The sequence below is a fragment of the Melospiza melodia genome, chromosome 5 (genome assembly GCF_035770615.1).
Source record: "Melospiza melodia melodia isolate bMelMel2 chromosome 5, bMelMel2.pri, whole genome shotgun sequence".
NCBI classification, from domain to species: Eukaryota; Metazoa; Chordata; class Aves; order Passeriformes; family Passerellidae; genus Melospiza; species Melospiza melodia.
Window position 1 is genome coordinate 59,919,807 of NC_086198.1, and position 12,483 is coordinate 59,932,289.

Here is a 12,483-nt window from a genome sequence, read left to right on the forward strand (position 1 = left end):
AGACCCAAGGTGGCACCAGTGCCAAGTCGGGCTGGTTTGATGGTGCAAAGTGGCTCCTGCAATCTGCCATCCAGACGCGGGGCAGCGGATTTTTGTTTCCATGAGAAATGATCCGTGGTTTGTTTTTGGGGGTATATGGCTGGGCGTGGCCGGCTGGCTCCTTAAAAAGCTCGATATGCAGGATGCTTCCCGGACACAAGGTGGCACCAGTGCCACGTCGGGCGGTTTTCGTAGTACAAAGTGCGTCCTAAAATTTGCCATCCAGAAGAGGGGCAGTTGAGTTTTGTTTGCCAGAGAAATGGGCCGTGGTTTGTTTTTGGGGGCATATGGCTGAGAGTGGCCGGCTGGCCCCTGAAAATCCACGATAGGCAGGATGGTTCCCAGACCAGAGGTGTCACCAGTGCCAAGTCGGGCTGGTTTGATAGTACTAAATAGCTCCTGCAATCTGCCATGCAGAAGCGGGGCAGCTTACTTTTGTTTGCCAGGGAAAAGGGCCGAGGTTTGTGTTTGGGGGCCTATGGCTGCGAGTGACCGGCTGGCTCCTGAAAAGCTACGATAGGCAGGATGGTGACCAGACCCATGGTGGCACCAGTGCCAAGTTGGGCTGGTTTGATAGTACCAAGTGGCTCCGGCAATCTGCCATCAAAAAGTTGGCAGGCGAGTTTTGTTTTCCAGGGAAAAGCGCCGTTGTTTGTGTTTGGGGGCCTGTGGCTGGGAGTGGCCAGCTGGCTCCTTAGAACCCACGATACGCAGGATGGTTCCCATACCAGAGGTGGCACCAGTGCCAAGTTGGGCTGGTTTGAAGGTGCAAAGTGGCTCCTGCAATCTGCCATCCAGAAGCGGGGAAGCTTACTTTTGTTTGCCAGGGAAACGGGCCGAAATATTTGTCTAGGGGCCTCTGGCTGGGGGTGGCTGGCTGGCACCTGAAAAGCTACGATAGGCAGGATGGTGACCAGACCCATGGTGGCACCAGTGCCAAGTTGCGCTGGTTTGATAGTACCAAGTGGCTCCTGCAATCTGCCATCAAATGTTTGGCAGGCGAGTTTTGTTTTCCAGGGAAAAGCACCGTTGTGTGTGTTTTGGGGCCTGTGGCTGGGAGTGGCCAGCTGTCTCCTTAGAATCCACGATACGCAGGATGGTTCCCAGAGCCAAGGTGGCACCAGTGCCAAGTCGGGCTGGTTTGTTAGTACCAAGTGGTTCCTGCAATCTGCCATCCAGAAGCGGGGCAGCTGAATTTTGTTTGCCAGAGAAAAAGGCTGTTGTTTGTGTGTCGGGGCCTATGGCTGAGAGTGACCAGCTGGCCCCTGAAAATCCACGATAGGAAGGATGGTTCCCAGATCCAAGGTGGCAGCAGTGCCATGTTGTGCTGGTGTGATAGTCCCAAGTGGCTCCTGCAATCTGCCATCCAGAAGCGGGGCAGCTGAATTTTGTTTGCCAGAGAAAAAGGCTGTGGTTTGTGTTTGGGGGCCTGTGGCTGGGAGTGGCCGGCTGGCTCTTGAACATCCATTATACGCAGCATGGTTCCCAGACCCAAGGTGGCACCAGTGCCAAGTGGGGCTGGTTTCACAGTGTCAAGTGCCTCCTGCAATCTCCCATCCAGAAGCGGGGCAGCAGAGTTTTGTTTGCCTGTGAAACGGGCCGTTGTTTTTGATTGGGGTCTGTGGCCGAGAGTGTTCGGCTGGCTCCTGACAACCCACAATACGCAGGATGGTTCCCAGACCCAAGGTGGCACCAGTGCCAAGTCGGGCTGGTTTGATAGTACCAAGTGGCTCCTGCAATCTGCCATCCAGAAGCGGTGCAGTTGAGTTTTGTTTGCCAGAGAAAAGGGCCGTGGGTTGTGTTTGGGGGCATATGGCTGGGAGTGGCCGGCTGTCTCATTAAAAAGATCGATACGCAGGATGGTTCCCAGACCCAAGGTGGCACCAGTGCCAAGTCGGGCTGTTTTTATAGTACCAAGTGCGTCCTGCAATTTGCCATCCAGGAGAGGGGCAGTGGAGTTTTGTTTGCCAGAGAATAGCGCAGATGTTTGTGTTTGGGGGCTTGTGGCTGGGAGTGGCCGACTGGCGCCTTAGAATCTGTGTTACGCAGCATGGTTCCCAGACCAGAGGTGGCACCAGTGCCAAGTTGGGCTGGTTTGATAGTACCAAGTGGCTCCTGCAATCTGCCATCCAGAAGCGGGGCAGCTTACTTTTGTTTGCCAGGGAAACGGGCCGAGGTTTGTGACTTGGGACCTATGGCTGGGAGTGACCGGCTGGCTCCTGGAAAGCTACAATAGGCAGGATGGTGACCAGACCCATGGTGGCACCAGTGCCAAGTTGGGCTGGTTTGATAGTACCAAGTGGCTCCTGCAATCTGCCATCAAAAAGTTGGCAGGCGAGTTTTGTTTTCCAGGGAAAAGCGCCGTTGTTTCTATTTGGGGGCCTGTGGCTGGGAGTGGCCGGCTCGCTCCTTTGAACCCACGATACGCAGGATGGTTCCCAGACCCAAGGTGGCACCAGTGCCAAGTCGGGCTGGTTTGATACTACCAAGTGCGTCCTGCAATCTGCCATCCAGAAGCGGGGCAGCTTAATTTTGTTTGCCAGGGAAACGGGCCGTGGGTTTTGTATGGGGGCCTATGGCTGAGAGTGGCCGGCTGGCTCCTGAAAATCCACGCTAGGCAGCATGGTTCCCAGATGCAAGTTGGCACCAGTGCCAAGTCGGGCTGGTTTGATGGTGCAAAGTGGCTCCTGCAATCTGCCATCCAGAAGCGGGGCAGCTGATTGTTGTTTGCCAGAGAAAAATTCCGTGGATTGTTTTTGGGGGCATATTGCTTGGAGTGGCCGGCTGGCTCCTTAAAATGCTCGATACGCATGATGGTTCCCAGGCCCAAGGTGTCACCACTACCAAGTCGGCCTGCGGTTTTAGTATCAAGTTCATCCTGCAATTTGCCATCCAGAAGAGGGGCAGTTGAGGTTTGTTTGCCAGAGAAACGGGCCGAGGTTTCTGTTTGGGGACATATGGCTGAGAGTGGCCGGGTGGCCCCTGAATATCCACGATACACAGCATGGTTCCCAGATCAGAGGTGGCACCAGTGCCAAGTCGGGCTGGTTTGATAGTCCCAAGTGTCTCCTGCAATCTGCCATCCAGAAGCGGGGCAGCTTACTTTTGTTTGCCAGAGAAATAGGCCTAGGTTTTTGTCTGGGGGCCTATGGCTAGGAGTGGCCGGCTGGCTCCTAAGAATCCACGATACGCAGGATGTTTCCCAGACCCAAGGTGGCACCAGTGCCAAGTCGGGCTGGTTTGATAGTACCAAGTGGCTCCTGCAAACTCCATCAAAATGTTGGCAGACGTGTTTTGTTTTCCAGGGAACAGCGCCGTTGATTTTGTTTGGGGACCTGTGGCTGGGAGTGGCCGGCTGGCTCCTTAGAATCCACGATACGCAGGATGGTTCCCAGACCCAAGGTGGCACCAGTGCCAAGTCGGGCTGGTTTGATAGTACCAAGTGGCTCCTGCAATCTGCCATCCAGAAGTGAGGCAGCTAAGTTTTGTTTGCCAGAAAAAAGGGCCGTGGTTTTTGTTGGGGGCCTGTGGCTGGGAGTAGCCGGCTGGCTCCTTAAAATCCACGATAGGCTGGATGGTTCCCAGACCCAAGGTGGCACCAGTGCCAAGTCGGGCTGGTTTGATAGTACCAAGTGGCTCCTGCAATCTGCCATCCAGAAGCGGGGCAGCTTACTTTTGTTTGCCAGAGAAATAGGCCTAGGTTTTTCTTTGGGGGCCTGTGTCTAGGAGTGGCCGGCTGGCTCCTAAGAATCCACGATACGCAGGATGGTTCCCAGACCCAAGGTGGCACCAGTGCCAAGTCGGGCTGGTTTGATAGTACCAAGTGGCTCCTGCAAACTCCATCAAAAAGTTGGCAGGCGTGTTTTGTTTTCCAGGGAACAGCGCCGTTGATTTTGTTTGGGGGCCTGTGGCTGGGAGTGGCCGGCTGGCTCCTTAGAATCCACGATACGCAGGATGGTTCCCAGACCCAAGGTGGCACCAGTGCCAAGTCGGGCTGGTTTGATTACACCAAGTGGCTCCTGCAATCTGCCATCCAGAAGTGAGGCAGCTAAGTTTTGTTTGCCAGAAAAAAGGGCCGTGGTTTTTGTTGGGGGCCTGTGGCTGGGAGTGGCCGGCTGGCTCCTTAGAATCCACCATACGCAGGATGGTTCCCAGACCCAAGGTGGCACCAGTGCCAAGTCGGGCTGGTTTGATAGTCCCAAGTGGCTCCTGCAATCTGCCATCCAGACGCGGGGCAGCGGATTTTTGTTTCCATGAGGAATGGTCCGTGGTTTGTTTTTGGGGGTATATGGCTGGGCCTGGCCGGCTGGCTCCTTAAAAAGCTCGATATGCAGGATGGTTCCCTGACACAAGGTGGCACCAGTGCCACGTCGGGCGGTTTTCGTAGTACAAAGTGCGTCCTAAAATTTGCCATCCAGAAGAGGGGCAGTTGAGTTTTGTTTGCCAGAGAAAAGGTCCGTGGTTTGTTTTTGGGGGCATATGGCTGAGAGTGGCTGGCTGGCCCCTGAAAATCCACGATACACAGGATGGTTCCCAGATCCAAGGTGGCACCTGTGCCAAGTCTGGCTGATTTGATAGTACTAAGTAGCTCCTGCAATCTGCCATCCAGAAGCGGGGCAGCTTACTTTTGTTTGCCAGGGAAACGGGCCGAGGTTTGTGTTTGGGGGCCTATGGCTGAGAGTGACCGGCTGGCTCCTGAAAAGCTACGATAGGCAGGATGGTGACCAGACCCATGGTGGCACCAGTGCCAAGTTGGGCTGGTTTGATAGTACCAAGTGGTTCCTGCAATCTGCCATCCAGAAGCAGGGCAGCTGAGTTTTGTTTGCCAGAGAAAAGGGCCTTGGTTTGTGTTTGGGGGCATATGGCTGGGTGTGTCCAGCTGGCTCCTTAAAATGCACGATATGCAACATGGCTCCCAGACCCATAGTGGCACCAGTGCCAAGTCGGGCTGGTTTGATAGTACCAAGTGGCTCCTGCAATCTTCCATGATCACGTGGAGAAATACTTTCTGGTTTCAGCCATATGCTCTTTCTTCTCTCCCTCAACTTCTCTATCACCTCTCATCTGGTTCACATGCGCTGTCTTCAAGGTCCACAGGCTACTTTTCACAGAATCTTCTGGCCTGATGAAGTAAGAATGATGAATAGAACAGAGCTGGGATCTATTTTCCAGTTTGGATAAAATGCATTCTGCACACAAATCCAAGGAGAACGTGCTGCCCCAATGCCCAGAAAATCTTTCACTCCTGCTAGTGTTCTACGTCAACCGCAACTTAGTCTGAAAGAAAAGCTTTTTCTCTGAGAGCATCTGAGAGGTTTGCATGAAGCCCTGATATCTGACATATGCAATTTTGAATAGGAGAGGAAAAAGAAAATGGCAAGGAGTTTTTAATTTTAGTGGTTTCAATTTTAATTTCCGTGCACTTTTTCAAAACTTGTCAGCTCAAATGCCCATCAACATCTTTTAGTCATCTGTAAGTCAGTATTCATATAAAATGTGCTTCAAATCCAAAGAATTTCAAATTTGCACTCCAAGCTTCTATGCCTAGATTTATGATTTCCTACACATATTAGATGAAAGGAAGGCCTTTTTTACTGTGGGAGTGCTGGAACACTGGAACAGGTTGCCCAGAGAAGTTGTGGGTGTCCCATCCCTGAAAGTATTCAAGGTCACCTTGGACGGGGCTTGGAGCAGCAACAAAGGAGAAGCTTGATGGTAGAGAAACAAAGTTGGACTATAGAAGAAACTCGGATTGAAGTATAGGATCAAGTTTTCTCTCAGCTCTTGGGGTAAATTCAAAGTTGTACAAAATGACATTTATCTGTGCTATTCACTACTGTAACAGAAAGTTTCATGAAAACTGTACAGAAGATAGTAAATTTTAAAAGAGATAAGAATTACAGCATAAAATCCATGGGATAGGTTACAACATGAGACACTCTCTAAGAGAAAATCTCTGTGTTTCAGCACTTCATCGGGGTAAGATTTCATGAAGTGCCAAAGAAGGCGGCAAAATATCATTCGGGACATTATTTACTGGAATTGAGCCTGGCCATTAGTAGGAACTGCCTTTGAACATATCATGTAGATATACCACACACGCTTTCCCTTCACTGAAAAATTACTGTTTACAACAAATAAGCAATTGACGATCAAAATTGATTGAAAGCATCTTAAACATGTCAAGTATTTCATTGTAGATGATCTGTGATCCAAATGCTTCTTCCACCTTCGAGAGGGACAGAAGAATTCTTCCATATCATGATGGTTTAAAATTGTATCAACCAATGTTTTCTGCTGAAAAGATATCATCTATTTTTTTCTATTTTTGGAAGAAAATATTCCTAGACATACAACAGGTGAGAACTAAGTAATTTTAAAGAAACAAATGAAATGAAAATATTCTGTAAATAGAATGAAATGAAAAGCTGTGTTTTAAATAGGAGCTAAATATTAAACAGAATTTTTGTACCAGGCATTTGAATTACTGCACCAGCTCTTTTGCCCATCAAGAGAGGCATTTAGCATTTCAGTCTTTTCCAAGGTGTTCATGATCTGCTATGCTGATCTCTGTGTGTGCCTAGGTGTGTGTGGAGGGGGGGGCATATGAAGGGGAGTGTGTATGTTTGCTTTACAATTGTTGTGGCAGATTCATGCCTCAGCTCCACATTTTGTTTTAAAAAGGTCACACCGAGTGGATATGAAGTTTACTATCAACAAGAGATCGATTCCCAAATCATCCATTTGACTCTCCCTTATAAATCATGTGCTTTGTTGCATATTTTATCAAATATACTTTCAAGCCAGATGGAGGAAGGAGGATGTGGGAATCCCTCCACCATCTTGCAACTTTTATGTAAGTAGGTTTTCAAGAAAATCATCATTTCTCTTTTAAATATGTCTGGAACAGGCATGATGGTAGTGTCAACCTGTTGGAGTTTTTGTTGCTGGAAGAAGTTGTACAAAAGGATTGGTTTTTACATTGACCAGTTACTGAATCAAGCGCAGGAATACATTGGAAATTTAGCTGGGGGTTCCTTTTCCCAGCAGACTACTTCTAGAACGAGCTTGTACACTGAAGCTGACTCTTTTGCTCTCTTTTTGTTTCTTTCCTATTTTCTTGGCTTCTTTGCCACTATCTAGACAATTTTGGAACTTTGTTCCCAACTAAAATGGTTTCAATAGTCTGATTGTGATCATACATTTTTACAAGGAATTTTTAAAATCTTTCCTCGAGTCCAGAAAGTCAAGGACTTAGATCTTTTTCTTCCCTTATCAATATTGCCATGAAATTGATAAATAAAGACCAACTCTTTATTTTTGTTTTTAACCCACGTAGATAATTCCCATCCATTAATCCATTTTGTGGACCAATAGCTGCCATTCTGATGGAAGCTGTCACTTCTTAACAATAGGCATTCTGTGACTATGTTGACTGCACTTTGGGTGAAGATCCTAACTGGTCTTAGATATACATAGGGAGAAATTTGCTCAGCCAGTGTCAGTCTTAAGCATGCGTATCAGAAGATCTTTCTAGAGCTGGGAATTTTCCCATGAAAGGGATTCAGTTAGGGAAGAGACACTTGTGCCAGAGTTTTACATTCTTCTTGAACACTGCTTAAGGAACTTAGATGCCATGTCCATTTGGATCTCTGTCTGCACAGAACTTTGTCATGCCAGCGCTTTGAAATGCATCTTGAAGAGAATTCACTAGCACAGAATGAAAGAGAGTGGAAGGGGTTGGTGGGGCTAACCAGGCCCAACCCCCCTGCCTAAACCAGGATACCTAGAGCCTCTTGCCCAGGATTCTATCTGGGTGTACTTTTAATGTCTTCAAAGATCCAGGCTCCACAATCTTTCTGGGCAGTCTGTGCCGTGGTTCAGTCACCCTGACAGTAAAGAAACATTTACTGATGTTCAAAGGCAATCTCCTGTATTTCAGTGTGTGCCCACTGCCTCTTGTCTTTTCCCTCAGCATCACTGAAAAGACACTGATTCCCTCCCCTTTGCACTATTGCTTCCATATGTATGTGTGATGCCATGTAGAGGTATGTCAAAAACCTCCCTGAAGCCCAGGCAGATAATATTCCCTTCATCTACCAGTCAAGTTGATTCATCAGAGGAGTTTAAAGTGATGTTCAGCATGAAATTCCCCTGAAAAATCATGCTAACTACATTATTTGGTCATCTGTCATGTGCCTGGCAAGGATTTCCAGGAAGAGCTGCTTCATCAACTTCCTGGGGATAAAAAAGAGGCTGGCTGGTTTGTACTATGGCGAGTCCTCTTAATTGCCTTTTTTGAAGATGGGTGTCATTTGCTAACATCCACTCTTTAGCTCCTCTTCTCATCTACACCTCGGCAAAAAGCTTTTCCACTATGTCTGGCTAGGAAAAACTGTGCCAGCACAGAAAACATCTCCCATCGTGTTCTAGAAGTTGCACGGATGTCTGCCAAGTGTTTGGCAGGAAGAAAAGAAAAGTTGTCCAAAACAGCTTCCAATCGAATGTTCCTGTGATTGAAAAAGTCAGGAGAGTGCAAAGGTACTGTTTTCTATCAGTTGGCAAGGTGCGCACACAATCCCAGTGTTGTACAGCTTGCTTCTTCACCTTCCCGAAGCTGCCGCTCTCGCCGGCTGCCGGAGCCCAAGAAGCGGCTTCTTCGCGCAAAGACGATTGTGCCGCTCACAGTGCTCTCCTTAGCGCGGCTTCTGCCGAAAGACGCCCGGCAGCGGCTCTTACCTCCGGAGAGCATCCTACCTTCGTCTTTAGCTCCTCTTCTCATCTACACCTCGGCAAAACGCTTTTCCACTATGTCTGGCTAGGAAAAACTGTGCCAGCACAGAAAACATCTCCCATCGTGTTCTAGAAGTTGCACGGATGTCTGCCAAGTGTTTGGCAGGAAGAAAAGAAAAGTTGTCCAAAACAGCTTCCAATCGAATGTTCATGTGATTGGAAAAGTCAGGAGAGTGCAAAGGTACTGTTTTCTATCAGTTGGCAAGGTGCGCACACAATCCCAGTGTTGTACAGCTTGCTTCTTCACCTTCCCGAAGCTGCCGCTCTCGCCGGCTGCCGGAGCCCAAGAAGCGGCTTCTTCGCGCAAAGACGATTGTGCCGCTCACAGGGCTCTCCTTAGCGCGGCTTCTGCCGAAAGACGCCCGGCAGCGGCTCTTACCTCCGGAGAGCATCCTACCTTCGTCTTTCGCGTCTTTTGTAGTCTACATCTTAGCAAAACGCTTTTCCACTATGTCTGGCTAGGAAAAACTGTGCCAGCACAGAAAACATCTCCCATCGTGTTCTAGAAGTTGCACGGATGTCTGCCAAGTGTTTGGCAGGAAGAAAAGAAAAGTTGTCCAAAACAGCTTCCAATCGAATGTTCATGTGATTGGAAAAGTCAGGAGAGTGCAAAGGTACTGTTTTCTATCAGTTGGCAAGGTGCGCACACAATCCCAGTGTTGTACAGCTTGCTTCTTCACCTTCCCGAAGCTGCCGCTCTCGCCGGCTGCCGGAGCCCAAGAAGCGGCTTCTTCGCGCAAAGACGATTGTGCCGCTCACAGTGCTCTCCTTAGCGCGGCTTCTGCCGAAAGACGCCCGGCAGCGGCTCTTACCTCCGGAGAGCATCCTACCTTCGTCTTTCGCGTCTTTTGTAGTCTACATCTTAGCAAAACGCTTTTCCACTATGTCTGGCTAGGAAAAACTGTGCCAGCACAGAAAACATCTCCCATCGTGTTCTAGAAGTTGCACGGATGTCTGCCAAGTGTTTGGCAGGAAGAAAAGAAAAGTTGTCCAAAACAGCTTCCAATCGAATGTTCCTGTGATTGAAAAAGTCAGGAGAGTGCAAAGGTACTGTTTTCTATCAGTTGGCAAGGTGCGCACACAATCCCAGTGTTGTACAGCTTGCTTCTTCACCTTCCCGAAGCTGCCGCTCTCGCCGGCTGCCGGAGCCCAAGAAGCGGCTTCTTCGCGCAAAGACGATTGTGCCGCTCACAGTGCTCTCCTTAGCGCGGCTTCTGCCGAAAGACGCCCGGCAGCGGCTCTTACCTCCGGAGAGCATCCTACCTTCGTCTTTAGCTCCTCTTCTCATCTACACCTCGGCAAAACGCTTTTCCACTATGTCTGGCTAGGAAAAACTGTGCCAGCACAGAAAACATCTCCCATCGTGTTCTAGAAGTTGCACGGATGTCTGCCAAGTGTTTGGCAGGAAGAAAAGAAAAGTTGTCCAAAACAGCTTCCAATCGAATGTTCCTGTGATTGGAAAAGTCAGGAGAGTGCAAAGGTACTGTTTTCTATCAGTTGGCAAGGTGCGCACACAATCCCAGTGTTGTACAGCTTGCTTCTTCACCTTCCCGAAGCTGCCGCTCTCGCCGGCTGCCGGAGCCCAAGAAGCGGCTTCTTCGCGCAAAGACGGTTGTGCCGCTCACAGTGCTCTCCTTAGCGCGGCTTCTGCCGAAAGACGCCCGGCAGCGGCTCTTACCTCCGGAGAGCATCCTACCTTCGTCTTTCGCGTCTTTTGTAGTCTACATCTTAGCAAAACGCTTTTCCACTATGTCTGGCTAGGAAAAACTGTGCCAGCACAGAAAACATCTCCCATCGTGTTCTAGAAGTTGCACGGATGTCTGCCAAGTGTTTGGCAGGAAGAAAAGAAAAGTTGTCCAAAACAGCTTCCAATCGAATGTTCATGTGATTGGAAAAGTCAGGAGAGTGCAAAGGTACTGTTTTCTATCAGTTGGCAAGGTGCGCACACAATCCCAGTGTTGTACAGCTTGCTTCTTCACCTTCCCGAAGCTGCCGCTCTCGCCGGCTCCTGGAACCGAAGAATTGGCTTCTTCGCGCAAAGACGATTGTGCCGCTCACAGGGCTCTCCTTAGCGCGGCTTCTGCCGAAAGACGCCCGGCAGCGGCTCTTACCTCCGGAGAGCATCCTACCTTCGTCTTTCGCGTCTTATGTAGTCTACATCTTAGCAAAACGCTTTTCCACTATGTCTGGCTAGGAAAAACCGTGCCAGCACAGAAAACATCTCCCATCGTTTTCTAGAAGTTGCAGAGATGTCTGCCAAGTGTTTGGGAGGAAGAAAAGAAAAGTTGTCCAAAACAGCTTCCAATCGAATGTTCCTGTGATTGGAAAAGTCAGGAGAGTGCAAAGGTACTGTTTTCTATCAGTTGGCAAGGTGCGCACACAATCCCAGTGTTGTACAGCTTGCTTCTTCACCTTCCCGAAGCTGCCACTCTCAGGAGGAAAGAGCCGCTGCCGGGCGTCTTTCGGCAGAGGCCGCGCTAAGGGGAGTACTGTGAGCGGCACAATCGTCTTTGCGCGAAGAAGCCGCTTCTTGGGCTCCGGCAGCCGGCGAGAGCGGCAGCTTCGGGAAGGTGAAGAAGCAAGCTGTACAACACTGGGATTGTGTGCGCACCTTGCCAACTGATAGAAAACAGTACCTTTGCACTCTCCTGACTTTTCCAATCACAGGAACATTCGATTGGAAGCTGTTTTGGACAACTTTTCTTTTCTTCCTGCCAAACACTTGGCAGACATCCGTGCAACTTCTAGAACACGATGGGAGATGTTTTCTGTGCTGGCACAGTTTTTCCTAGCCAGACATAGTGGAAAAGCTTTTTGCCGAGGTGTAGACTACAAAAGACGCGAAAGACGAAGGTAGGATGCTCTCCGGAGGTAAGAGCCGCTGCCGGGCGTCTTTCGGCAGAAGCCGCGCTAAGGAGAGCCCTGTGAGCGGCACAATCGTCTTTGCGCGAAGAAGCCGCTTCTTGGGCTCCGGGAGCCGGCGAGAGCGGCAGCTTCGGGAAGGTGAAGAAGCAAGCTGTACAACACTGGGATTGTGTGCGCACCTTGCCAACTGATAGAAAACAGTACCTTTGCACTCTCCTGACTTTTCCAATCACAGGAACATTCGATTGGAAGCTGTTTTGGACAACTTTTCTTTTCTTCCTGCCAAACACTTGGCAGACATCCGTGCAACTTCTAGAACACGATGGGAGATGTTTTCTGTGCTGGCACAGTTTTTCCTAGCCAGACATAGTGGAAAAGCTTTTTGCCGAGGTGTAGACTACAAAAGACGCGAAAGACGAAGGTAGGATGCTCTCCGGAGGTAAGAGCCGCTGCCGGGCGTCTTTCGGCAGAAGCCGCGCTAAGGAGAGCACTGTGAGCGGCACAATCGTCTTTGCGCGAAGAAGCCGCTTCTTGGGCTCCGGCAGCCGGCGAGAGCGGCAGCTTCGGGAAGGTGAAGAAGCAAGCTGTACAACACTGGGATTGTGTGCGCACCTTGCCAACTGATAGAAAACAGTACCTTTGCACTCTCCTGACTTTTCCAATCACAGGAACATTCGATTGGAAGCTGTTTTGGACAACTTTTCTTTTCTTCCTGCCAAACACTTGGCAGACATCCGTGCAACTTCTAGAACACGATGGGAGATGTTTTCTGTGCTGGCACAGTTT